This window comes from Zootoca vivipara, chromosome 10 (genome assembly GCF_965207765.1).
Source record: "Zootoca vivipara chromosome 10, rZooViv2.hap1.1, whole genome shotgun sequence".
NCBI classification, from domain to species: domain Eukaryota; kingdom Metazoa; phylum Chordata; class Lepidosauria; order Squamata; family Lacertidae; genus Zootoca; species Zootoca vivipara.
This window is the reverse complement of record NC_142593.1, coordinates 57,511,277-57,536,210: the sequence shown is the minus strand read 5'-3', so window position 1 is coordinate 57,536,210 and position 24,934 is coordinate 57,511,277.

Genomic DNA, 24,934 nt, shown 5'->3' with positions numbered 1-24,934 from the left:
ACTGCTATGACACTTATGTCCAATCCTGGATTGGGAAAGCTTGACCGCAGCTGACCATGCATTGGGAATCTCAAAGGGGGGGGGGCAGAATAAGTGTCAGAATATCCAAGGGTATTTTCTTACGACTCAGCACCACAGATATGCCAGTGGATGCTTTCAGATTATAAATGTGTCTGGTGAGTCAGGTGTTGCTGTGAAATCTGATGAATAGCACCATCAGCTCTGAGGCACGTGGGGTTCAGAATGTTCTTTTGTATCCCTCATCCCATCCATAAAGATGCTCACTTTTAATTAAACCAACCTTGTTTCTTTTTAAAAGTAAAAATAACCACAATGTGTCATTTCTAAGAGCTATAGATAGTCAAGGCTCCCATTTAATTATTATCATTTTTAAAAAACAATAACATTTTTTTAAAAAAAACAAACAAACCTAGGAGTTATTTTTTAATTTGTAACAGAAGCCTGTTATAGCAAGCAACCAGCTGGATATAATCCTATTGCAAACTGCATTGCTAGCGGAAAAGAAAGATGTAAATTTATCCTCCAACTGCTTAATAACTGGGATCTTCTTTATTAAAACACACACACCCCACACTTTTTTTTTTGGCAAGAAAGCAAAGAAGAACCTTACTTTGTTCATGACTGATCTCACTTTTTCTTTTAGTTATTGGATCTCGCAGGAAAGTGAAGATTACAGTGTTTAACTGTCTAAGATACCCTGTGAGAGATTTCATTGATATTGTCATGGTGAATAGTTAGCTATTAAAACTCTTTCATATTACATGCGTTCCAACACATTGTTACCAGAAACTGCTTTAGTGCAAGAATGCTTTGTTAGGAATCGGATAAGTTGATGGATGTCAGACAAAGGAACTATAAGTTTTGATGACAGACGGATATACATTTTAACAATATAGATTGCTAGCATAACAGAAATGAATTTTGATGATCTGTAGGAAGCAAACTGCACTATGTATCTTTGATTTTTCTGTTTTAAAGAAAAAGGTAGGTGTAATTAATAATTACAAATGTAGCTTTAAAACCATCTCTACTGTCATAGCAATATTCACAAAATATATATTTGCTCTAATGCTGTGGTTGTCATCACGGAAATATACATACTGTGAGAGCTGTCAAGGTGAAATATAAACTTGGTGTAAAGTGTGGGAACTGAAATTCAATAAAAACAACAACCTAGCATTTGCATAGATCCCAATTGTTTAGGGAAACGTGGGCAAAGGAGGACATCTATATTTTCTCCCCTATAGGTGTGAAAGTCTGAGCTCCATGGAAAATAGAGGCAGTGAAGATTTCATACAACAATTTAGAAAGTGGAAGGGAAGAAGCTGAGTGTCAGGGTAAGATCTTAGCTTACTGGTAGAATACATTATTTGCATACAGAAGGTCCCAGTTTCAATTATAGAATTATAGAATTGGAAGGGTTCCAAGGGGTCATCTAGTCCAACCCTCTGCAAGGCAGTAACCACAGCTAAAGAATCCTTGACAAATGGCCAGTCAACTTCTGTTTGAAAACCTCCAATGAAAGATGTGGCCACCACCTTCCAAGGTAGTTCGTTTCACTGTCGAACAGCTCTTACCATCAGAAAGTTATTCCTAATGTTGAAATGGAATTTCCTTTCTTGTCATTTGAATCCATTGGCTTGGGTCCTACTCTCGGGCGCAGAAGAAAACAAACTTGCTCCATCTTCCTTCAGATATTTGTAGATGGACATTGCATCTCCATTCGGTCTTCTCTTCTCTTCTCTCTTCTCCCTCAACTGTTTCCAGTCCTTCACAAAATCTGGACCCAAGTCATATAGGGCTGTGTAGATCACAGGAGTGCCACCCTGGCCTTGTGACTGTGGGTGCCTGGGGCTGTGGGTGCCATGCAGCCTGCATGCCCCTGGCAGCAAAATCTGTAGGTGCCTGGCACCCTTCATAGGGAATTTTGTAGGTGCTCGGGCACCCAAGGCTCCAGGGAGTTGGCACCTATTGTTGGTCACAATGAACACTTTGGATTATATCTGGAAATGGTCTGGTAACCCGTGGAGTTGTCATAACAAGAGGCTTCTACTCTTGCCCTGTTTTTTCCCCAGTGGTTCTCTTGTCCTCTGACCATGGGCTCACCCTGGTCTTTGAGATAGGAGGTGGATCCTTGGCTGAAATCTTTGCAGAGTAGGGAAAGGGAGGGGATAACTGCTTTCAGGGCTGCTCTCTTGACACAGAATATCATATATATTATTTTGAATGCACATTATGCAGCAATGGTAGAATAGGTGGCAGGTGAGGTTGTTGAACAGCAACCCGGAGTACATCAGAGACTCTTTGGATAGAGGCTCAACCCTCCTAGAGTGAGCAATGGGGAATTAATACTTCACAACAACCCATTTATCTGACAAATTAGGCTTTATCGGCTCACCGGCAAATCAAGATTCCATCAGATTTATTAGCTGCCTGTGATGATCTGATGTGTGCGAGTTTTTTATTTTTTAAAAACTATAAGCTGTGGATTGATCCTCTTGACAGATGTAACAAGCTTTATGTTAACAAAGAGGCTGATTCAACACTGCTCTCCAATGTTGTTTCTGCTTTTCTTGCTTCTTCTTCTTGTTCCATAGAATTGTAGTTGGAACAGATCCAACAGCCCAATCCCCTGCGATGCTGAAATCTCAGCTGAAGGATCCCTGACAGATGACCAACCAACCTCTGTTTGAAAACCTCCAGTGAAGTCCAGCAAGGGGGGGAGGGGGTCCAGCACCTTTCAAGGTAGCCCATTCCACTCTCAAACAGCTCTTACTATCAGAGAGTTTAGCCAGAGTCTCATTTATTAACTGGAATCAGTTCTTCCTCCTGATCCTCTCCTCCTCCTATTGATGCCCTTTCAAAATACTCAACCATAGACGTTATGTGTTTGAATGGACCGGGCCCTTGTTCCAATGTTCAGGGATATCAGAGAACCACTTACCACTAGGGAGGAACGTACTCTGCTAACTTCCTGGTAGGTAAGGTCATTATTGCTTACTGGGCAGGAAAGTGGGAGGCAGCAGGCAGCGTTGGCGCTGTGCCAGAGGAGACAATCCTGTGTTCTTGCTGGTGTATTTGTACCATGCCGATTGTCCCTCTCCCTCTCAGGAAGCAACAGAGATCCACCCACCAGGAAGTTTCTTCTTCTTCTTCTTCTTCTTCTTCTTCTTCTTCTTCTTCTTCTTCTTCCTCCTCCTCCTCCTCCTCCTCCTCCTCCTCCTCCTCCTCCTCCTCCTCCTCCCCCTTCTGGAGAAGGGAAAGAGCTCAGTGCTAGAGCATTGGCTATCAATTAAGAGAATACAGTGGGGGGGTGTATACACAGGGGCGTCTTACTCATAAAGGCTAGTGGTGCAGGGCGCCAGGCACCAAGTTCTGGAGGGCACCAGGGAAGAGGTGGAGGCTGGACGCAGTGCCTCCCGGCATCAGCTCACCGCACTCAGCTGCCTCTGCCATGCCGCGCTGAAGCAGCACCGTTCCCAGAGTCTCCATCTGCTGTGGCCACAGCAGCACGAAGTGGCCAGCTGAACCAGGAGGCGCCATGTCCAGCCTCTGCCTCTTCCCCGCCGGAGGGACCACCCTCAAGCCACTGCCCACCTCCTCCAGCCCCGTTGGCAGCACCGTCCTCCCTAAAAAAAACTCTGGGAAATGGGGGGCACTGGAGGGAGCTTTGCACCATGGCGTCAGATATGCTTAAGACGGCCCTGTGTATACAACGTGAGACAAAATCATCATGCCAGTCACACCTTTGCAGAGAGGTAAATCAATAGCTTAGGGTCTACCATTGAGAGCACCCTCTCCCAGGTCACTCCTGGCAAGAAAGAAAGAAAGAAAGAAAGAAAGAAAGAAAGAAAGAAAGAAAGAAAGAAAGAAAGAAAGAAAGAAAGGAGGGAGGGAGGAAGGGAGGGAGGAAGGGAGGAAGGGAGGAAGGGAGGAATGTTATGAGGGTGGTACCTGTAGAACTACCAAGAGGGCACCCTTTCCTGCAACACATGAGAAGGACTGAAGGGAAGGAATTTATAAATTTGGAGCCTAAGTCATTTAGGGAAAACTAATGTGAGTCTCATGAATTGGGCCCTGAAATGAACTGACATCCATTCTATCAGGTTCTGAGTCCAGCATTAAGAAAACTAGAGAGTGAAGATGAACCACAGTTACACTCTGTCATAGGGAATTTCAAAGTGGAGCTAGGGTTGTCGGGAGATAACCTGCAAGATCCAGCGAGCATTTTGGGCGCTCTTACATTGCAGATCCTTATCAGTTGTGACAATATGCCACAATTAATGATAGCAGAAATACCCATGTTTGATACCATATGTATCATACTTAGTGGTGATGGATTAGCAATCAAGAAAATTAATTCTACTTTTGCAAGTACAACTGAAGTTTGAAATTAAGGGAAAAGGGGGGCAGCAAATATTTAAGATGCACAGACAATGAGAATGTGCAGGTGTCACTTTGAGACAGATATTGGTGTCCTGGATGGTCTGTCAAGAGACAGTCAAATCCAAAGATATGCCATAAATTTGGGTCTCACGTTGCTTAGAGCTCCTCTTTTCACCAAATGGGAGGAAAGCTTGTGTTCTCATGTATTTAGGTAGGAATCCACTTGCACAATAGAACCCTCCTCTCCATGGCAGTCCCACCGCGGCCCTTAAAATCTGCTCCAGAGGGTTGTGGGACTTCTGGAGCAGATTTTGGGAAAGTATGGGGAGAGGAGATGAAGGGGAAGTCCTATTGCACAGGCAGGACTCTGCACACACAGTGCTCAGTACAACTGCTAGCACAGATGGGCTGTCTGACTGTGGCATTGTAGAAATTTGGCCACTCTACATGTTCCACACAGAGCATGGAACCATTCCTTTGTGGAAGTATTTCTGATGACCATTGAAGGACGTAGATCAGGCATGGAGAATGTAGCCCTCCAAGCCTGTCTATCTAGCTCTTAGGACTCCCACACACACCAGCCACACATCCTCTCCCCAGATCATATCACTCACCAGGATAGAGGAGGGTATGTCAGTGTTTCTAGAAACTAGTCTACTCTACCAAGGTTCCCCACAGCAGATGCAGACCATCTGTAAAGGTGGGAACCCTCTTGGAAATGAACAGACCTTTAGAATCCACAACACACAAGCACACTTATCTGTGGACCAGGGCACTATATTTAGTGTAATTTAAATTGACAGGTGGTCAACATGGATGGGAGCTCAGCTTGGCTCCTGCTCAAAAGTGGCACCATTGCTACTGGGTTAGGTTAAAGGTGTTACCATTAGGGTTCGTTGACACTTCCTCTTATCATGTGCCTTATCCAGGGCCAAGTGGTTTTTCACTTTGCTCTGCTGCTTTCCCAGGGAAAACTGCTCTTTAGCTCTAAATCAAAACTAATGCCAATCTGGAGACAAACCAAATTGCTGTTTGCTCTGATTGAGCACTAGAGAGCAGTTTCCCCCTAGAGGAAAGCAGTGAGACAAGAGGAAGTATGTTGAAGCTCTTAGTATACAAAGCCCTGAACAACTCAGGACCAGTCTCTCCATGATATGCTCTTTTGACTGCTTTGATTTTCCTGTGAAAATTTAATTTGTTTAGACAAGCCTACCTATATATTTAGAATGTGGCTGTACTTTTTGGTTTGTTGCAGGCTTTAATTTTTTGGATGTTTTGATTTAAAAACGTAATAATAATAAACCTCTTTGAGGTTTTCTACAATCAAGCAGTATATACATTTTATGAAATAAAAATAAAGATTCTGCTGAGCCGCATCCAAGGGATCTGATAGAAAATGAGGTGAATGATGGATCAGATTGGTGAGGGTCCCTTTCAAGGTCTTGGGGCCATTGGCCAATGCTTGACATGACTAACCACAAGCTCCAGCCCTGCAGCAGACCCACCACTGCACACATTCACCTCCAAACCTGGAAAACTGGGCTGTCTGGAATGTGATGGAGTGGATAGGTTTAATGTGTGCGCGCTCCCCTTTCTGGCTCACCTGATGGATAACATGTGAATTTACCTGTCCAGGGCTTGTATGTGGGATGGGTATTTTGGAATGGGGGTGGAGGGCTGGATTCTGTAGGAGAAAATTCTGCTTGAACTTTGATTGAGCTAGCCAGGTTGAAACGTCCTTCTTATTCCTGGTTAGTGGCCTTTCTGAAAACTTTCCACAAGAGGTTACACAGCTGGAGGTATTAAGGTGAAAAAGAGAGTGATGGCTTTTTTTTTTTCAGACAGACACAGCAGTCTGAGAATGAACAGGGTAATGAGAGATGTTGGGATGCTCTCAGACCAAAGTGGGACTGTGTAATGATAACACATTGTGCAGTTTTATGGACAGTTTCACATTGGATTGGCACCTCTCAGATCCTCACAGCATTTTCCTTGACTTTTGCCTTAACACTGCAGGTCGGTGAGCTGCTTTCTATTTTTTTAATATATTTCCCCCCCTTATTTAAATAGATGTCATAAAAATCTATGGACCTTTAATAATGTGGTACATATATACACACCCCTTTTTGTGGTCATATAAAAGTTCCATTTATATTCTCTTCTGCCAGACATATTTATTTTCCCCAGAGATTATTCATTTTATATAGGCCGATTATTGAGATTAGAAGTTTCCAGAAGAGTTTGCATTTGCTGTAAAATACCGATTGGTTTAGCCTACTGAGTGGTTTGTTTATAGCCTTTTATTTTCCTAAGCAGAGTCCATAAGTCTGGCTCAGAGAAGCAGTGGGGCTGATAAACCATGAACGGACAATTTATGGAAGATCCTGGGACATGGGCTGAAAGGGGAGGAGTGGAAGGAAAGGATTTCTAAAGCAATGACTGCTATTGATTGCTTTATACTATGGATGGCGCTTTCCCTTCATCTGTGGGATAATTGGGCCCGGGGATTACAAATCCATGGTAAGAGAAGGCTTTTCCTTACTAGACACTTAACGCACAATAAATCAGATGGTAAGGATAGTGCCTGTGCTGCTGTCCGAGTATGCTCTCATTCAGCTAATTTGTACTTCAAAGTCAAAGTCGATAATTCTGTCCTGCCTAGATGCAATTGGGGGAGACCCCCCTCTCCCCGGCTGAACAAAATCCAGGAAAAATATCTCATTGGCACACAGAGTTCCTCTTGAAGCCAAGAAGCTGATTTCACCAGCGGCTGATAAATCTCGCCAGGGACTTTCTACAAAGACACCAGCAGAGCTGGCCCTACCCTTTGGCAGTGTAAAGTAAAAGTAAAAAAAGGGTAAAAGGTAAAGGACCCCTGGATGGTTAAGTCCAGTCAAAGGTGACTATAGGGTTATGGCACTCATCTTGCTTTCAGGCCAAGGGAGCCTGAGTTCTCTTATTTATCCCACACCCTGAATGGAAATCAATCCAGCGAACATAAATGGTATTCATTGTTGCCCGTACACAAACGATAGGAAATTAATATTGTCCCCCACTCTACTCCCAGCCCCACAATTGCATCCCCTTTCCTTTGGATTGAAATGAATGGGGTGTAATAATGTGGTTTGCACGATTAATTAAATAAATTGTGTGGCTTACGTAATATTGCCACAGTGAACGGTGAGGCAAGCGGCATCGTTTTGGATGTAAGACGGACTGCAGTGTAACAGAAACAGGACTGCATGTGGCAAATGCGAGGTGGAATGGAAAACGGTGCAATATTATGCCCTTATCTCCTGGCCTTGTCAGTAGTGACCACTGTTGTGGAGCAGAACTGTAGAACTGCTCCCCCAACACGGACATCACTGTAGCTTTACTGAGATGGTGCTGAGAGAAGCAGGACAGCAGCAGTTTCGGAGCTGTGCTGACGCACCACTGGCAGAAGTGGATTGCAACGCACACACCTTGCTGGAACACTGCCCAGCCCAGTGCCATCCAGAAGAGCTGCAGAAACACAGGTGTTGGGAGAGCAGTTCCACACCCTTACCCACCAAACCAACCACTACTAGGCCCTGTTGCTGAAGATGTATCTTACCCACCCAATCACCAGAAGGTCCCAGGGTATATGCATGGCCTTCAATAGCCATCCTGTTTCGAAATCTTATTTATTGGGGAAATGGGTTGCGCTCACTCTCGAAACGATGCACATTCCACCAGCAAACATATCTAGGAATGTTGAGAGATTCTGGACAAAGTTGGCCTTCTGAGCCAACTTTCAAATGCCTGATGAAAGCTTTTATATTCTGTCAGACCTATGCCGTCATCCTTGATGCCCATTTTAATTATTATTTTTTGCTTTTAAATTGTTTAAAACTTTTTAATTTTTTATTGTATTTCTTATCTTTTTAATATTGTAAACCATTTTGCTATATTTTTATGACTTAGCAGAATAAACACATATTTATAAATCAACCAATCAAGAAGAAGAAGAAGAAGAAGAAGAAGAAGAAGAAGAAGAAGAAGAAGAGGAGGAGGAGGAGTAGTAGTAGTTTGGATTTGATATCCCGCTTTATCACTACCCTAAGGAGTCTCAAAGCGGCTAACAATCTCCTTTCCCTTCCTCCCCCACAACAAACAGTCTGTGAGGTGAGTGGGGCCGAGAGACTTCAAACAAGTGTGACTAGCCCAAGGTCACCCAGCAGCTGCATGTGGAGGAGCGGAGACGTGAACCCGGTTCCCCAGATTACGAGTCTACCGCTCTTAACCACTACACCACACTGGCTCTCAAGTATTTGTTTACACCAGGGGTCAGCAAACTTTTTCAGCAGGAGGCCGGTCCACTGTCCCTCAGACCTTGTGGGGGGGCAGACTATATTTTGGAAAATAATAATAATAATGAAAGAATTCCTATGCCCCCAAAATAACCCAGAGATACATTTTAAATAAAAGCACACATTCTGCTCATGTAAAAACACCAGGCAGGCCCCACAAATAACCCAGAGATGAATTTTAAATAAAAGGGCACATTCTTCTCATATAAAAACACGCTGATTCCCGGACCACCCATAGGCCGGATTTAGAACCGGCCCCCGGACCTTAGTTTGCGTACCCATGGTTTGCACCCTGCACATGCATAGGTCAGCTATTGTACATACAGATGGCACACTTGCTAAATGCATTGTGTGAACACCCGTTATGTAATAGCCCTTGATGGTCTTGAAGAATGCTAGCATGTCCCGTTCCACCCCCCCCACACACACACACTCCACCCCGATTAAAGCCTGATAGAGCTTAGCTGCATTTATGGAGAAGGGAGAACAGCTCTGGGAGGAAAACAAACACATCTAAATTTGGGCACACATCTCGGTGCCTCTTCCAGCATTTTTATTGTCAGGCTCTTGCAAAGAAGCGAAGAAAATAACCGATTAGAGCTCCATGACAAACCCCTTAATTGCTAGCATCCAGCACCTGTAGCTCATTATGCTTATAGCAGTGCTTATGGGCTTTCAGCTCACTCCGTCAATTTTCTCCCCACTTTTTATTTTCAGAACATACAGGTAGGAACATCATAGACACCTGCCTCTGAAGCTCCAACTGCTGAGAATTTGTTCAAAGTGTGCCAGTCTGGTAGGCATCCCACAGAGTAACGGGTGCATAGATAGCAATAGGCTCAAAGGTGTTCTCTCCTTAATGGGATAGCTGTGCCCCTGAAGGACCAGGTGCACAGCCTGGGAGTCATTCTGGACTCACAGCTGTCCATGGAGGCGCAGGTCAATTCTGTGTCCAGGGCAGCTGTCTACCAGCTCCATCTGGTATGCAGGCTGAGACCCTACCTGCCTGCGGACTGTCTCGCCAGAGTGGTGCACGCTCTAGTTATACCTGTATACTTGAAGGAGCGCCTCCACCCCCATCATTCAGCCCGGACCCTGAGGACCAGCTCCGAGGGCCTTCTGGCTGTTCCCTCCCTGTGAGAAGTGAAGCTACAGGGAACCAGGCAGAGGGCCTTCTCGGTGGTGGCACCCGCCCTGTGGAACGCCCTCCCATCAGATGTCAAGGCAGTAAGCAACTATCTTACTTTTAAAAGACATCCGAAGGCAGCCCTGTTTAGGGAAGCTTTTAATGTTTGGTGAATTTTTGTATTTTAATTTTTGCTGGAAGCCGCCTAGAGTGGCTGGGGAAACCCAGCCAGATGGGTGGGGTATGTAGGTATGTATGTATGTATGTATGTATGTATGTATGTATGTATGTATGTATAAATAATAAATAAATAATTTGCCCCACTTTGTCCAATACGTCCACTCACCCAGCAATGGAACCCCCTAAGCGGTGAGGTGCACAAGTTGGCTGCCGAAGTGGCTTGAGTGGATGGGGGGGGGGCGAGTTGTGAGCCTTGAGCCGGCCATCTTGTCACATAGTTTGGGTTTCAATATGGCATCGGCGTCTGGGTTGACGACTGAGGCAGTGAGTTCGGCCACCATTTCCCCCAGGAAAAAAACACACTCAATCAAGTGGTGTGTCAATTTTATGACACAAATAAATAAATTTCATGGTGAATTCTCAGGCTTTTAATTTTAGGGAGAATAATAGGTAGTGTGAGGAAAGAGGCAAGTGTATACCCTGCGTGTCTTGGGCCTGCTGGGGTTGGAGGATGGGGAAGAGCCAGTTCGTTAGATTTCAGGGGATTTATCAGGAGCTGGAGAGGAGCCCAAAACTACTCTGGCAATGAGGTCAGAGCTTAACTGCTTTTCCATTTTACTACTCAAGGTCACGCGAAGTTGATGCATGAGACCGAGGCGTCGTAAAACGTCCACCGGGAGGGCGAGTTCATCACATATTGTTACAAGTTGGAGAACCGGCCCTGACTACATTTTAATTCACTTGTCACTGGGTAAAAAAAGGTGTCTGTGTGAGGGGTGGGGTGGGGTGGAGGTGAGAGACAGATCTCCACACATTTATTTACTCAGGTTTGGCGCGTAGTAGGGGAAAGAAAGATGAGAGATCTGTTTTTTTTTCTACTTCCACCCCCTTCCTCTCTCCCAACTCTTGCGCTTCCAAATGCAAGATGCATTGCCTCTGATGAAAAGTCACCCTGCGTCATTGAATCCTGACGTGTTCCTTGACAGGAGAAAGTGACATGGCTGTTTGACATCCCAGGCTACAAGGTTGCCAGGACTGTAATCACTAGTTAAAATTGAATCTTGTACATTGCACCCTGCCAGCACAGTTCAGCTCCTGATAATTACTTGGATCATACTGCATTTGGGTTTTATTTTCCCAGCAGAGATACGGTGCACATGGATTTATAGTTCAAGTGCTGAGTTCAGATTGCTGGGGTTTCTTTTGTTACTTTTTTTTTAATGGTTAGTGTGGAAAATCTAATAAATCTTGGAAAGGAGGTGGTTTTTTTTCTTCCCTCCCCCTTTGCAATAATCTCTCGAGAAAACAGGACTTGGCGAGAGGAGGACTATCTCAGGTCTGATGGCAACAAACTATCACAATCCGATTGCTGAGTTTCCAAATCTCTTCATTTCAGAAGCCCCCTGCAACAACACTCACTCTGAGCTTAAATGCATTTATTTATATTATTCCTAACCTCTCCTATCCTGGCAATGCCACTCAGTTTACAGAGGAAGAGGAGGAGGAGGAGGAGGAGGAGGAGGAGGAGGAGGAGGAGGAGGAGGAGGGGGAGGAGGAGGAGGAGGAGGAAATTCTCTCTCTCTCTCTCTCTTTAAATCATCTTTAAGTACGGTAGTGATGTCAGTGAAACTCATTTTGTGTGGTCAGAAAAAAAAGAGAGAACATCTCAAAGGCTCATAGTCAAAGTATTATGACCTCCAACCTTCTGTAGCTTGGATTTTAATCTGAGCCATAGAAGAATCCTTCTTCCAACCAGCCTATTTGCTAGTCCATAACACCTCTTTCTTTACAGAAGAACACCAGAAGAGCTCTGTTGGATCAAAGCAAGGTCCCATCAAGTCCAGCATCCAGTTCTCACAGTGACCGACTAGATGTCTCTTCTGGGAAGCCAAAAAGCAGAACCTGAGCACACCTGAGGTACCACTGTATAGCATATGATACTACTGGACAATGGCATTAATTACTCTGCCCACTTTTGCCTCTGGCCCCACCTGACACTGGCTGAAAAATACTTCCCACCCCTGGCTTACAGGAAAGCCCTTCTAGGCAGAATCTAGCTTGGGAAGGGCCATAGTTCAGAGATAGAGCATCTGCTTTCTATGATGACCTCTGCTGGGAAAGAGGCAGGGGCAATGTGTCCCTCTTAATCCTCCTTTCAATACCATAACTACTCAACCCTCCTGGAGAGGCTTTCTGAAAGCTTCCTGAGTTTGGAGTGGGAAATAATGAGGTTTTCAGGGCACCCAGGAAGGTGACAGAATGCTGACCTCTGGAGGGGAAGACTTGTAGAATGGAAGAGAGGCCACTCACTAACCTCCTCTGGTTCCTGAAATATAAGGTAAGTACAACAAAAAGCCGTACACCTTTGGTACACCTTTCATGGGAATCTGCACAGAGCCTAATGTGTAGGCAGGCAAGCCTTCCCACTTTCAGCAAGTGTGTGGACAGTGGTGGGGGAGCAAGGGAGAAGTCTCTGTTTCCCCCTTTACACGATGAGGAGGAGGAGGAGGATTAATTGCATTTGTATTCCACCTTTCCTCTGAAGAGCTCAAGGTGGCTTACCCAGGTCTCCTAGGTTGGGCTGAGGATAAATGACTGGTCCAAGTTCACCCAGCAAGCATCATGGCCAAACAGGCATTTGAACCCTTGTCTCTCAGGTCATAGTCTGACACTCTAACCACTATGCAACACTGACTCTCTAACAGATCTACTGTTGTCCATATATAATCTCATGACGACTGCTTTGCACTGCAATATCTAAATAATAGGATTGATCTACTTCTTTGCCCCATGTTACTCCTATTCATGAAGGAGCAGCTTTCCCTTGCCCTGGTGTACAATACTGAGTTCTTCCCCATCTCTTCCAAAAGGTGGCATTTCCCTAACCTTATTTCTGGCTTGATATATGTCTGGTGCTTAAAGAGTTTTGACAGTGACATTTCAAATACTATATCTCTTGTTCTCAGCCAGCAATACAGAGACAGTTGTGCCTTAGGAATGTCTTGCGGCAAACTTTGAAAGGGTTGTAAACTTTCTAATTCCCCTTTTGATCACTAGTGTGTATAAATACACAAAGGAAAGCCATCTCCATATAACAGCTTTTTAAAAATTCCTCCTCTTCAAAAACATGTATGAGTAGAACTTTATCCCAATGTCAACTGGTAGATATTTTAATCTTTGCTGCCATGATGAAAATGGGCTGGAGATGTTGCAAATATCCAGTATATTCTACTCCTGATGCAAAATCTGTTGTCAAATCATGAATTGTGTTTTCTCTTCCAGTGGCTATCCCAACTTTTCACCCCCTTATATTCTGTTTCATGTGACTCTCCTTTATACCTCATTATTCAGTCTGTTTTATTCCCCAGATCTACGATCTACTGTACCCTATATTTCTTTTTTTAATTTCATTTTTGTTTTTCATCCATAATACTCATATCCCACTTTATAGCCCCAAGAGACTCACAATGTGGTTTAGAAACAATTCACAAAACAAAATCACACTCAACATCCAGTAAAGGGACAGAAATTACACAGCATAGTTCCAGGTAAGAGTTGTCACAGAATTTTGCCCAAAGCAAAATTCAAAGTGCATTTGGATTTTTGAGCTCAGGTGAAATATCCAAGGAACTGGATGAGAATCCAACATAATTTTTTACAGTAAGGCCAGAGCTATTTCACAGGGAGTTTGCATACTGTTATGTTTTTCTCTGTCAGTTTGGAACTGAGGAACACCATCCCCACAAACATCCCAAATGAGTTTTGTTAAAATTCGTGGTATTTCTTGAGAGTGTGTATCCGTAATGCTTAAATGCATGTGCAATAAAGGTAATTCCTGTCTCATCTCCCAGGCGGTTCCCATGCAAACCATGGATTATTTGGAAGGTTTTGTTCTTCCTGTTGTTTGTTTGTTGCCTTTCATATCCAGCTCAGATACCCTTTGAAGAGCATCAATGAAACACTTTGATTCTAGACCAGTGATGGTAAAATGCTCAATAGGCAATTGAACAGGACACACACACACACACACACACACACACAGAGAGAGAGAGAGAGAGAGAGAGAGAGAGAGAGAGAGAGAGAGAGAGAGAGAGAGAGAGAGAGAGTGTGTTTTGGCAGCCCTTTGCTCTGGGTGAAATGCAAAAGACTGCACCAGTAGATTTCAATAGATTTCCTCTACCTGCCTCTAAGCCTTTCGGCACACTGGGAGGTCTTGAATATGAGTGTGAATAAGAGCCATCTGTTTATCTCATGAATATAAGAAGGAAAATCAACGGCAGCCTTGCTTTGTTATAGTATTTCAATATTTGATCTTCCAAAGCTACTCTCGGTTTCGTTGGGAACAGTCAAGGCTCAGATCTTGAAACAATGCGGTTCTCCTGGCCAGTAGCCCTTGGAATATATTTATATATCATTCATGAGGAGTACTAACAATGCATTTGCTGATCCAGATAGGATTTAACAATGTGGAAGAGAAAATAACAAGGCTGCTCAGCCCCTGTGCTCTTTCCCTGTCTTAAAATACACAGCAGACAATAGCTGGCCTGACCCCGGTCATCTCCTCCCTTGTCTCAAAAAAGATTTTCTTTTTTCAGACTGTTCCATTTAAGTTCCTTTTGAGTTATTTGCAACTTCACAATCCCCCCATTCACAAAGTGTTGCCATGGTAAATAATTATATCATAGATGAATTGCGTATGATTCTTCTTCAAGGCTGGGGGGAAGAGATATTGCGAAGTAAAGGGAGAGGAAGGCGGGAGATGCAGAGAGAACAAAACTTTTAGAAATAGAAGGGGGGGAACCACAGCCCCAAATCTTTTAAAATTACAGGGGAGGTGGTTGAGAAATGATTGCTTCCTTGTTAACATAATTAGCTCCATGAATTATAAATTGGTATTAGAACTTGCTCTTCGTGACAAAAGGAGTAATTATATTTACTCATGCAAAATTAAACAATACTGAGAAGGGGGGGGGGGATTAATGGCATGCACCAAAAGCTTTCCTTAACACAATCAAATTCAGAGATGGAAATAGTCCAGATGCTGAAATGATTTAGGATATAAGGAAACTTATTATGTTGCTTGAACACAAAGATGGTTGGAAAATGAAATGCGCCCTTGATGGTTAGCTGGGTTTCATAGAATCATAGAGTTGGAAGAGACCCCCAAGGATCATCTAATCCAACCCCCTGAAATGCAAACATCCATTACAGATGGCCATCCAACCTCTTATTAAAAAATTCCAATAAAGGAGAGTCCACAACCTCCTGAGGTAGACCATTCCTCTGTCAATAATAATAAATAATAATAATTTATTATTTATACCCCACCCATCTGGCTGGGTTTCCTCAGCCACTCTGGGCGACTCCCAGCAGAATATTAAAAACACGCTAAAACATCAAACATTGGGGGGGGGGACTTCCCTAAACACTGTTGCCTTCAGATGTCTTCTAAACATCAAATAGTTGCTTATTTCCTTGACATCTGATGGGAGGGCATTCCACAGGGTGGGCGCCACCACTGAGAAGGCCCTCTCCCTGGTTCCCTGTAACTTTGCTTCTCGCAGTGAGGGAACAGCCAGAAAGCCCTCGGAGCTGGACCTCAGTGTCTAGGCAGAACGATGGGGGTGGAGACGTTCCTTCAGGTATACTGGGCCGAGGCCATTTAGGGCCTTTAAAGTCAGCACCAGCACTTTGAATTGTGCTCGGAAACGTAATGGGAGCCAATGTTGGTCTTTCAGGACCGGTGTTATATTGTCTCAGTGACCACTCCCAGTCTGCAGTCTAGCTCTTACTGTCATGTTTTTCATGTCATTCTTCCTGATGTTTAGTGGGAATCTCCTTTCTTGTAATTTGAATCCATTGATCCTGGTCCTGCCCTCTGGAACAGTAGTTTATTGGTGTATTTTCTAACTCTCTCATAGTACACCTATGAGAGAGTATACCCTGCATATACATAGAGAGTATACATAGTATACCCTGCCCTATCCTAGAGGCTGACAATGGTCTGTGTGTTCTATCATCCCTGGTCATTCGAAAGAAGTGAACAGCTTGACTTTGCCTCCCTTCCCATAGCTCTGGTTGTTGTACTACCTGTACAATTTTCCTCGGTTGTATGGGAAGGACCATGGGTCAGTGGTAGAGCATCTCTTTAACATGCAGAAGGTCCCAGGTTCAAACTCAGGCATCTCCAAGTAGGGCTGGGAGAGATCTCTCCCTTTCTAAAATCCCAGAGAGCCTCTGCCAGTCAGTCTAGACCAGGCATCCCCAAACTGCAGCCCTGCAATTCCCATGATCCCTTGCTAGGACCAGTGGTCAGGGATGATGGGAATTGTAGTCCAAAACATCTGGAGGGCTTCAATTTGGGGATGCCTGGTCTAGACAATACTAAGCTAGGTGAAACAATGGTTAAAAGTTATAGTTAAAAGGGATAGTGTGTCATCCAACCCTCATGTGCAGGTGTAGGTAGGTGCATTAAGGCCATTCCTTCACATCTCCTCATTAGTTTGTGTTGGTCATCTGCAATATCCAAACAATGATCCCATTCTCCAACATGGGCTTGATAAACCTCACTAAAGATATTTGGGGAATTTGACCTTTGCAAAGTTCATAACGGGCTGATCGGGTCTGTTCCTCCAGGACTAATATGCAGATCAAAATTAATTGTTCACCATAGTTTTCCATATGATCCAGTACAACTTAAAACAACAACAACATCAAAATGCATTGTAGTATTGTCTTTTGAGAGAAAATGTATCTATAAAATGTATTTTTCAATGCGTAAGTGTAAAGTGTATGCATTTCTTTAAAATGCAGTAGGCTGCTTGCAAAAACAGGTTTGTTTGTTTTTTTAAAACACAATTTAAATACAAAAATAGAAATAAAATCAAAAACTACATGAATACCAAAAAAAGCATACTGCACCTGCCCAAAAAAGTTCAAATATAGATTTTTATTTTATTTTAAATGAGTTGTCCGGACTGCTTTGTTGTTGTTTAGTCATTTAGTCGTGTCCGACTCTTCGTGACCCCATGGACCATAGCACGCCAGGCACTCCTGTCTTGCACTGCCTCCCGCAGTTTGGTCAAACTCATGTTCATAGCTTCAAGAACACTGTCCAACCATCTTGTCCTCTGTCGTCCCCTTCTCCTAGTGCCCTCAATCTTTCCCAACATCAGGGTCTTTTCCAAGGATTCTTCTCTTCTCATGAGGTGGCCAAAGTATTGGAGCCTCAGCTTCACGATCTGTCCTTCCAGTGAGCACTCAGGTTTGATCTTCTAGCAGTCCATGGGACTCTAAAGAGTCTCCTCCAGTACTATAATTCAAAAGCATCAATTCTTCGGCGATCAGCCTTCTTTATGGTCCAGCTCTCACTTCCATACATCACTATGTCCAGACTGCACACATTAGTTAAAAAGCTTAGGCGATCATAATATAATATGATTGTGTATTTGTGACAGCCATGTCCAAACCTGCCTGGAGAAGAGAGACCTGTCCTGGCCACAGCGAAGTGTGCCCCTCTGCCCAACTTGCCAGAGGGAACTTTTCTACAAGGCTGAGTGTTATCAACCAGCCTAAATAAATTTCCTGTGGTCTCCTTAAAGCTTCCTTAGGTAGTGTGGACTTTCAGGTCTTTTCAGGGTGTTAAATAAGGTAAGCCACAGAAAGAATTCAGTTAAAGATAATCATAGATTTGGAAGAGACCACAAGGGCCATCCAGTCCAACCCCCTGCCAAGCAGGAAACACCACCAAAGCATTCCTGACATATATCTTTGCTACAGAAAACCAAGATATTCCCCTTTGGAGTAAAATTGACAAAGCCTAATAATAATAATAATAATAATAATAATAATAATAATAATAATAATAATAAATGCATCCATTATCCTTGGATTACACAATTCCGAAAACTCACCAGACACCCCCCCCCCCCATGAAAGTTTTTAAAAAGGTAAAGGACCCCTGGATGGTTAGGTCCATTCAAGGGCAACTATGGGGTTGCGGCACTCATCTCACTTTTGAGGCAGCTTCCACAGACAGCTTTAGAGGTCATGTGGCCGGCATGGCTAAACCGCTTCTGGCACAATGGAACACCGTGACGGAAGCTGGAGTGCACGGAAATGCCATTTACCTTCTGGCCACAGCGGTACCTATTTATCTACTTGCACTGTGACGTGCTTTCAAACTGCTAGGCTGGCAGGAGCTGGGACAGAGCAACAAGAGCTCACCTCGTTGTGCGGATTTGAACCGCCAACCTTCTGATAGGCAAGCCGAAGAGGCTCAGTGGTTTAGACCACTATACCACCCACCCCCCCTACCCCCAATGAAATCCCTACTCAAGAGTAGCAACTTGCCTTTCCCATTGGCTCCTTCCTGGGCTCACCAATCTTCTTCTTACCACTCTGAGAGCTGCCTTTGATCTATCATTATTAATATTGTATACAGTCGTACCTTGGTTGACGAATGACTTGTGAGTCAAACGTTTTGACTCCCGAACGCTGCAAACCCGAATGTTAGTGTTCCGGTTTGCTAACGTTCTTTGGAACCTGAACGTCTGGCACGGCTTCCGCAGCTTCCGATTGGCTGCAGGAGCTTCCTGCAGCCAATTGGAAGCCGCACCTTGGTTTCCGAACATTTTGGAAGTCGAATGGACTTCCGGATCGGATTCTGTTCTGATTCTAAGGTATGACTGTACACATTTATATTCCGCCTTTTTCCCTGTCAGGGACACAAGACAGCTTACAAAAGAATTATCCCTTTGCTGCTAGGTAGGAGAGAGAGAGAGAGAGAGAGAGAGAGAGAGAGAGAGAGAGAGAGAGAGAGAGAGAGAGAGAGAGAGAGAGAGAGAGAAAATGATGACACAGAACCTGTTCGCTCTGTGCTGTATCCAAAGTTGCAACTAATGGAAGATTTGTTGGGGTGCCTATGCTGTGAGCCCCTCCATCTTATGCTTAGGTTGTATATGTGGGTAAAATAAAGCCATATTTCTCAAAGACACTGCCGTCTTTGCTGACTTTCATCCAAAAAACTGAAAAAAACCGTAGCGATCTCTGAGTGTTCGGAGATTGGGGTGGTGTTTAACAATATATGCACACAACATCAAGGAGAGAGAGATTTCACCCTGGGCCTGCAGTGTCTACGTTTATTGTATCAGCCAAAGCATTAATTTTACTTTTCACATTTCTGCCCTCCCCCCCCCTCTCTCGCTCTTCCTTTCTCGTTCTCTTAAATATGTATATATGTGCCAAAAGCCTTACCTGCCAACTGTTGGAGGGGAAAAGAATTGATTTCAATTGAATACCCACACTTTGGAATGAAAGAAAACCTTGTATAAACGAAACCCAGCGCTTGCTCACCTATACGTATATTACTGTGAAATCAATTATAGCCTGGCTCTTTCGCAAGTTACTGATTGTAGCAAATTGAATGGCCTCCATTGCAGCATAATTTGGAGAGGTTGATGTAATCAGAGACCTTACTCCACCATGAGATACAACATTCGTGATATTCAGGTGGGAGGGGGGAGGCGACCGTGCTTGAGCTTATTCTTTGCCTTCCGCTCACCGGCTGGAATGCTTTCATATGAGTACAAATGAAATTGTTTTGATGAAGGCAGAGATGGCTTTGAGGGACAAGGGGAGTGATGGGATAGGGTGGGGGGGGAGGTGCTTCAATAAGGTTGTTTGATCTAGCGATACTGCATTTCTGTATTGCTTCTAATCCTGAACATAATTGGTTGCAAATGAAGCACTTTAATATCAAATCTCAGGTTTTGCCCTAGAGCTTCAGTTCAGGTTTACATGTGCGGCGTATAAGCCAAGCAAAACACATTAGGTTTCTCTCTCTTTTCTGTCTCACGCGCAAACTTCTAGAAAATGGGTTGTTCGAATAGGCATTCATTCATTTAAAAATAAAATAAAATGAATAAGTACTGGGGCTGCAAATCTGCCTAGAGGCCTTGCCCCCTAAGCACCAAAGTGTTGCGACTGGCTATGTTTATTCAGTGATTATGTTAATAGTGTTTCCTGCTCGGCCATTTCCTCTTCTTATCCCTACCCCACCCAACTCCCTTCAGATGGAGAGCAAGGGGAGGACTGTAGTTCAACAATACCATTCTTTTCATTGAGTGACCTCTGATTGTTTGCAATTATCCCACAATAATGGCAGCAAATCATCACCATATTGATTTTTTATTTTATTGATTATTATTTTTTATAGACTTCCCTTCATCCAAGGGTCACAGGGTGGTTTACAATATAAAAATACATACTAGAATAACAAAAAATAAAAATACAACACAAAGTTTAAAAGGCCACAGATTGTTTAATGAGTCAAAGACCTGGGAGAAGAGGCATGTTTTTGTGTGTGGTGCCTAAAGATATGTAACAAAGACTTCAGGTGAACCTCCATGGGCTTTGTGGGTGCAGCTATAGAGATAGAGATAGAGATACTGTAGAGATAGAGATAGAGATAGATGATATAGTGGTACCTCGGGTTACAGACGCTTCAGGTTACAGACTCCGCTAACCCAGAAATAGTACCTCAGATTAATAACTTTGCTTCAGGATGAGAACAGAAATTGTGTGGCGGCAGTGGGAGGCCCCAATAGCTAAAGTGGTACATCAGGTTAAGAACAGTTTAAGGTTAAGAACAGACCTCCAGAACGAATTAAGTTCTTAACCTGAGGTACCACTGTACTGAGATAGATATAGATACCATCAACCACCAATAAAGTATCAAGATTCTCAAGGACATCAAATCCCCAAATAATGGTTTGTGAACATGATATAGCTGTGGCACAGCCAATGTTGTCGCTGATACATAATGGTCAACTTTTAGCCCAGCAGAAAATCAGAGAGTGGGTATGTGAAGATGCAGAACCTCTATCGCTGAAGTATAACTCCTCCACTCTTATCCTATGGATATTTACATGGAATTAACTCCCCCTTAACCTTAAGAAACCAAAGAACATTTAAACATGTCCTTATCAGCACTTCTGTCACTGCATTTTCAGTTGCTCCCACATCTTACTGTGTCTATATCCCAGTGGCCCACTGGGGAGCTGCAACTGGTTGCATTTCTTGAACTGGACTCTTGCTCCAATGAGTCCCACCCAGCATGGATATTAGTTAGGGGTGATGAGAGCCACCATTCAAAATCTCCAGGGCCACAGACTCCTCATGTCTGATGGAAGTGTTGGGGACAGACCATACCTCAGTGACATAGCACCTCTTCTGCATGTAGAATGTCCCAAGTTCAGTCTTTGGCATCTCCAGTTCAAAGGATCGGGTAGCAGGTTTTGACAAAGATCACTGCCAGCTGGAGCATTGAACATGGGTAGCCAACTTGGTGCTCCCTGGATGATGTTGAACTAGAAGTTCCATCAACCATCACTATTGACCAGGCTGGCTGAAGCTGATGAGACTTGTAGTCTAATAAGATCTTGATGGCACCACAGATAGACAAGAAAACTGGTCTGGCATAAGGCAGTGCCCTTTATTTATGTTATGCAAAGTAGGGTTGGAGGTGGGGAGAAATCTATTTTGCTCACGTTTTAATGCAAATTCCCTAAAACTGAAATATGTGTCACCTTTGCAATCCTCACTTTTCTGGATTTTGCCATGCAGCTTTCCAGGAAACGAATGCACGTGTATATTAGTGAAAATAATACGAAGAGTTATTTCTGTTAGGGAGAAATTGTTTACAGAAAGTTAACAATACAAAAATAAAATATATTAACAGGCATGAGAATTAGAGTGGGGCAAACCAAACTTAAAGACTGGGGGGAAAACAAACAATATACCGAAAGCAACTGAAATGGATAGATTTGTCCAAATCGACATGCAAGTGAGTGATACATACAGTTTAGCATGAAAAAGGATTGATCGATCCATTCCTCTCAGAAGACATAGAAAGGCAGTCCTATAGACATATGGAAGCATATCACATCCTTAGCTCCCTTTTCTTTTCTTTTTTTAAAGTATAAAAAATGCATTATGTCAGGGTTTTAAACTGCAGGGAGGAAGGAGCCCACATCGTAAGTGGAGTGTATTCCTTGAAATGGCATCTAGTTTGTGTGAGTTGCCCTCCAACGACAACCCTTAAGGGTGGGGAAAGAAGAAAGGACAACAGCATTTGCTGAAAAATTTCCGATTTTACAGAGGAGAGAAACAGCAGAGTAACAGGAGAGAAAATATATTCTATATTCTATATTCTAACCCTAAGAGAAGCATGTCTCTTGAAAATAAATGTCTTCCAAGCTCATAAAGATGAAGGCCAGTGGCCATGAACACAGCAGCTGTTCATTGCCTCATGAACCCTCTGCTACTCCGGGATAATCACTTAAAGATCCCCAAATCCAGTTTGAATTTAAATTAGCTTCATATTTTCTTTTGCGATTATTCCATTACCAGAAGAGAGAGAGAGAGAGAGAGAGAGAGAGAGAGAGAGAGAGAGAGAGAGAGAGAGAGAGAGAGAGAGAGAGAGAGATCTGATGATTAGCCCATTAAACAGGGGGTGGAAAGGGGAGGAGACCCAGTAGGAAAGCAATAGCCTTTAATATTTTCAATTAAGATGTAGTGGCACCAATAAAAGAAGCTTACATTTTCCATTTTATGGGCACCTATGGAGAGCATTATGATACAAATGACTTGGAGCAAGGTAATCATTTCAAAATATATCGCAGCAAAGGACTGTAAACAGGGCAGTGTGTTAGCAGAAAGGGGATGTGATGAAAATGTAAAGTTTTCCCAGAGTGTGTTTGGTGGTCTCTCTCTTAAAGGACCCAATGTGTTAAGTCATCAAGCTGCTTTATCCTTAAATAAAATCCTTAACACACACACACACACAAACACACACACCAAAAAATAAAATAAAAAATGGAGCACTTATTTATGTTGCAATGTTGCTAAAGAGCCAACTTATGCAGATGGAACTATGCGTCTAGATAGTAGTAGTAGTAGTAGGAGTAGTAACAAACAACAACAACAACATATTATTTGTACCCCGCCCATCTGGCTGGGTTTCCCCAGCCGCTCTGGGCGGCTTCCAACAAAATATTTAAATACAATCGTCCATCAAACATTAAAAGCTTCCCTAAACAGGGCTGCCTTCAGATGTCTTCTAAAAATCTGGTAGCTGTTTTTCTCTTTGACATCTGGTGTAAGGGCCTTCCACAGGGCGGGTGCCATTACCGAGAAGGCCCTCTGTCTGGTTCCCTGTAACTTGGCTTCTCGCAGCAAGGGAACTGCCAGAAGGCCCTCGGCACTGGACCTCAGTGTCCGGGCAGAACGATGGGGGTGGAGACGCTCCTTCAGGTATACTGGACAGAGGCCGTTTAGGGCTTTAAAAGTCAGCGCCAACACTTTGAATTGTGCTCAGAAACGTACAGGTGAGAAGGTGGGGGAAGGATACTGAGGTGGTTGAATGGATTGTTGAATCCCGGGTTGGGAATCTCTCTCTCCCTCTCCCTCTCCCTCTCCCTCTCCCTCTTTCTCTCTCTCCCTCTCTCCCTCTCACACACACAGCCCTCTAGCCCAGTGTTTCTCAACCACTGTTCCGCGGCACACTAGTGTGCCACGAGATGTTGCCTGGTGTGCCGTGGGAGAATTACTTTATATATAGTCAATATAGGCACAGAGTTAATTTTTTTAACATTTTATAATGGTGGTGTGCCTCGTGATTTTTTTTCATGAAACAAGTGTGCCTTTGCCCAAAAAAGGTTGAGAAACACTGCTCTAGCCTACCCTATAAAACACAGTATTCACAATTTGTAATTTGCATACTCACTAAGGAAGATAATAACTCAATATGCTACAAAAATGATAACAATTAATTGTGTATTTATTCAAAATCTAATTAAAAATATTTAGCTTAATTAATTCAGCAAAACTGATGCACTTGATCCAGTGATAGCAGATTTTCAAAGTCTTATAGTTATTACACTTCCTGCCAACCCCTTGCCTCTTAGGACCCTCCAGTATTCCCATTGCCTCCCCCCAAAGGGGGCAGTACTGCTCACCTTGGCACTAGACTCATAGGCGTCTAAGGAAGTGAAGAAACTTCCGAGAAGTCAATACATTGTAGCATCACTATATGTGATAGTAAATCCACTAGAGCGTTGACTATTGACTCACTGATCTTGAAGGGGGAAACTTTATGGGTTAAGAGAGGTCAACTGGGAGTGAAAGGATACTGAAGTCTCCTCTCCCCACTACTCTGTTCTGACTAGAGTCATTAGGTGAATATTCATTCATTTGGTCGCACAGGAAAAGATCTCAACACCCAGAATAACAATGTCAAAGACACTTGTTCGTCAAGGGCACAATTCCGAAGCAAGTGTTGGGCATAATTACTCAGTGACATATGCCCCATATCAGTAGAGGGAATGAAAATAAAGAAGGGACATTAATCAGGGCGATAATCAGACAATGATGCAATAACAGCAATTTCACTCGACTTCGTTAGAACACCTCATGTCCAGGAAAACATCCAGGTATTCACCCGTTTTGCACAGATTATATCATGAAAAATGAGGTAATGATTCACATCTGGCAGCCAGAGGGATCCCCTGTACTGGAAAAAAGAAAAACCAATAAAGGGACACTAAATCTTGATATACTTATCGCATCAGGACTGTCAGGAGGGAACAACCATCTCCGCAAAAGTTTTGTTGAGATCACAGTGAACTGCAGCTGTGACTTTTTGAGTACAGGGGAGACACAGAGGTAATAAGAACTCGCCAGCTTCCAGGATCCAGGGTCCAGTGTAGCCGTGAAGTTTTCTCAACTCTTAACCAATAAGGGAGGATGTTGGAAGTTTTTAGAACAGATGAAAGGAAGTTTCTTCTTCACAAAGTGTATAGTTCGACTTGGGGACTCGCTACCACAAGAG